This window comes from Limulus polyphemus, unplaced genomic scaffold (assembly GCF_000517525.1).
Source record: "Limulus polyphemus unplaced genomic scaffold, Limulus_polyphemus-2.1.2 Scaffold75, whole genome shotgun sequence".
In the NCBI taxonomy this organism is placed as follows: Eukaryota; Metazoa; Arthropoda; class Merostomata; order Xiphosura; family Limulidae; genus Limulus; species Limulus polyphemus.
The window spans coordinates 22,152-26,753 of NW_013665685.1; positions in this window are offsets into that span (position 1 = coordinate 22,152).

A 4,602-nucleotide genomic window follows, 5' to 3' on the forward strand; every position below is an offset into this window, starting at 1 on the left:
TCTATTTTCTTTCAATATGGAATAATGGATAAATTCAATTTTTTTTATCACTGTTTTCTATGTAATTCTATTTTTCATTAAACATTTGGCATATTTGATTTTGTACAGTGACTGTTATTTTGTTGTTAAAAGTTATATCAGTAGATGCAGTGTAGTATTTGCAATATTAATTTTAAAGAGTTTTGTAGTAGTATTTTTGTTAAAGTTTTATTTTCATTGTTTTTGTAAATTTGCATTTATTTCATGAGTTGCAATCTGTGTTAAAGGGCATTTTTATTTTGAACTTCTATAGAATCATTGGAAGGGTTTTCACTTGTGATATTTATCATTGTTAAAGTATAATGGAATTATGTCATTGTTAAAGTTTTCTTTGACTATCGCACAATTATGTCTCAATTAAAGGGTATTTATGTAAGGTAACTATTACTAACGTTTAGTTTTCAAGGGCTTTCTTTTCTAATATATTTGTTGTATTGTATCTTTGTTAAAGAGTTTTTGTTCAAGTATGTGATGCAAAAGGTATTATTTCATTGTTAAAAGTTTTTTCTTTATGTATCTTTTTTTTTTGTTAAAGCATTGCGTTGTCTGTATTATGTGTACATGTGTCCAGAATCAAGAGAAGCTTACACAGCTCTTGACCAATGTGAATTTGTAAATTTTGATTGGTTTTAAAGTTTAAAAATTAATGTTGGTTTGAGAATGAGCCTGAAATAGAAAGGGGAAGTGTTATATGCTGGTATACCATGTATTTCTATCTTCTTATTTTAATGTAGAATTCTTTATAAATTTTAATTTTGGGGGATGTGTGCAGTTTTTACAGAACTTGAGCTCAAGAAAATTGTTAAGTTGATTTTTTTCTAGCTATCTTTATTCTGTCATTCCATTCTGCTCATGGGGAGGGGGTATAGTTGTAAAGGTTGATAGCAGTGTGCTTTAATCATAGGTTAGGTGATATCTCGTGATTACAACCTCCCTTACATTTGATTAGGAATAATCAGTCACGTGAAAAGCATTAGTCACTTTGTGTAAGTCTGACATTACTGATTCAACTAAGTAACATGAGATTCAGTCAGTCTGAAAAAGAACTTAAGTTTGAAAATAAGTCTTGAGGGAGTATACTCAACCTGATAAATTCACAACTCCAACAAAGGTGACTTTCCATCCTTCAGGATTTTTTTATAGGGCCACAATTCTTTACAGTAGGTGTCTTGGATTTGTTGGTGGTAAATTCCAACAATAAACAGACAGCACACAATCCACTTGTTATAAAATAATATATATTTAAAACAAGTCAATCGTATGTACAAAACGTTTTGTTACATTATTGGTTACCACAATTGAATATAGAGCTTTAAATAATTCTCTTTTTGTTGTCAAAAGTCCACATAGGCTGGTTCAGTTACTTTAGAACCCAACTGACAAGAATAATTCCTCTCTATCTCTGTTGTTATAATACAAGCTGTGAAACTTTCACTTTAAAAATCACCTTTAAATGGCTAAACTGACAGTCATGCAATCTAACTTCACTTTTTTTTTTACTTTTACTTTCACCAACTTACTTAATTTCCTCTCTGTATCTGCACATATTCATAACAAACAACAGAAAAATCTAGAAATATCTAGCCCTCTAGTAACTACAATATTACACATAATGAGAAAACCTTAGAGGCTTCGAGTAAGATGACGTCAACAATATTACAAAAGTTTTCAAAACAATTGCTTTTATAATAATTAACTTTTAACACTCTTGTTATGAAAACTAAATAACCATTAAATATTAAATCACTAAATAAACTAAATAATAACTCTTAAACTGAACAGTCTTGTATATCCAACACTATCATTCATAAGATAAAGTACACACACTGTTGATTTGTTTTAAAGAAAGATTGTTTTCTTCATGTATTACACTTTATGTCCAGTCCATTTATTTCTTAGCATGGATTCAGCTAATCTTAGTGGAACTCAGTAGTACTTTTCAGTGTATCTTTCCAAGCCTTCAATCATATAGTACACCTATCTATATATATATATGTTTCTATGATTAATATCAAAAGAGCAATTTCGTATTTACTTCTGAGGAACATGGTGTAACCTTATGCAAAAATGTGTTGTTTTACTAACCTTATAATTAAAGTAGACATTATGAGTTCTGCACTTGAAATAGTACCTTTCATGAAACTTTAATATTGTAAGTGAAAAAATACTCACTTGCTTTCTTTCCAGATTGTGTTTCTCTTCCACAAGTGATTGTATTTTTTGCTCATTTTCAGTAATTAATTTCTAATGAAAAAAAGTCACTTTAAAATTCAATACAGCATGAGCATAAGTCTCTATTGTATCTGTAAAGACAAACTTTTAGAATTACAGTTACAAGTTTGAACATCAGAAGATCTTAAAAGTTGTGACTAACTGGATGAGTCTGAGATATGAAAGATGACTTAAAGATTGTTTTCACAATCCAATAATGAAAACTACATTAAAATAATGTAATAAATACATCAAAAGTTGAGTTGGTACTTGCAAATAAAAGAACCAATAAATGTATGTGGTTGGAGTAGGTGGGTAGGTGTGTTTAAAATAAATAAAAGGATAAATCATCTAAATGGCTAAAATGATGTTGAATGACAGAAAAATTGCCAAAATATGAGTGATAAATTTTTAATTTTTGTTATTTAAGAGCAAACACTAAACAAATAATATTATAAAAGATACAACTTAGTAAACACAATACATTTCAGCCAGTCCTTTTCAGTACTAAGAGCAATGTAATACACAAGCAGACAACAAGACTTTTGTCCTTTAAGTCATCCCCCCCCCCCATAATCACCACAAAGAAAAAAATAAATATGTAAATCCATCCTATATTTTTCAGGAATTCATCTATTTCTCTCTTAAACTTCAGTAAAGTGTTAGTCTCCATTAATGCCAATGGCAACTCAATCCATAAGCTAATCATCCTGCTATATAAAATAATTGGAGCCAAGTCTGGCTTTAACAAAATTTCAACTTGTGTCCTATTATCCTATTGTTTTCATAATACTTCAGAATACAGCACAAAGAAATAAGAGACACGTACTCTAATGTAATTTCTAAGAGGTATAGTATACTACTGATCCCCTGGATAATCTCGTAATTCCAAAAAATTATTTCTTACCCTATTTTTCTCCTGAGGCAATAAGTTAACAAACCTTAAACTATCCCTATAAGATTAGATGTACTTGTGCATGGTCCTCAAGATTGTTCTGTTTCAAGAGTAAATAAAACCGAAATTAAGAGTAACAAATATTTTTATTTTTTGCTTTCGAAGTTCATATGTCATGCTGTGTTGTAGCCTATAGACTGCATAATTCTTCTCGTGATTCATGACATGTGCATGTTTTACTGATGTCATGGCAGTACAAATTTTAACTTTAAGCATACCTTACATGTCGTCATTTTAAAGTCTACTGACTGACTGACAGACAACACACTACTGTATAGTGGTGTGAGAGGTTAAAACAGGTGACCCATCCAGGCAGTCTTCAGCCCCTTTCAGGGAAATAATTCTAGCCCTGGAATCATCTTATAAAAACCTTCCTATGAACTCTTTCCAATTAAGTCAATATATTTTCTTGGATATAAGGAGACCAAAATTGTACATATTGCAAATAAGTCCTAAATAGTGTTTTATTTAGAGATAAGTACCACTCATGACTTGTAATAAATAAGTTTATAAATATACCCTAAAATTCTATTAGCTTTTTTTACTAGTAACAGTGTTGCCTCAATGACTTGAGTGACTTGTCCCATCACTATACCAAAATCCTTTTCTTTAGTCACACGACTGAGTTGTTTTGCATGGATATTAATTAAATGTGTGACCCAAATTACGATATACAAAATGCATTACCTTGCAGCACCTACTATAACTAAAGAGTTATCTTAATAATTGATCTAATTAATGTCAACAGTAAAGTTTATTCATTTACTTATTATGCTCCTATCATTACCATTAATAACATAACATAATATTTTGGGACAACATAGGAACTATTGGTCCATCTCAGCTATTCCATCCTCAAAACTAAATTAAAATTATTTTAAATAATTTTAAACCCAGCCCTTTTCATTCATATACTTATCAAGCTTTTTCTTAAACTCACTTAAATTTACTGCTTCTACAACATCTGAAGGCAACCCATTCCAAAGGCACACCGTTTTAGCTGAAAATGACTTCTATCTTGCCAAAATTTACATTTGTGTCCCCTAGTCTTACTATTCTCATTGTTAAATATAAAAAATGATGATACATCAGCACTATCAATTCCCTTTACAGTCTTAAACACCTCAATCAGATCCCCCCTAACTCTTCTTTTAACTTCTAGTAACCCTCCTCTGAATCCTTTCCAACAATTCAATGTTCTTCCTAAGGTAAGGAGCCCAAGAATAAATACAATATTGCAAACGTAGCCTACCAGTGACCTGCACAATGAAATTATAACCTCTTTAAACTTGTATTCAATATTTCTATAGATACAACCTAAAATCCTATTTGCCCTACCACTAGCTTGGATGGCTTTTGAGACTGATTGACTATTACACCAAGATCCCGTTCCTTCA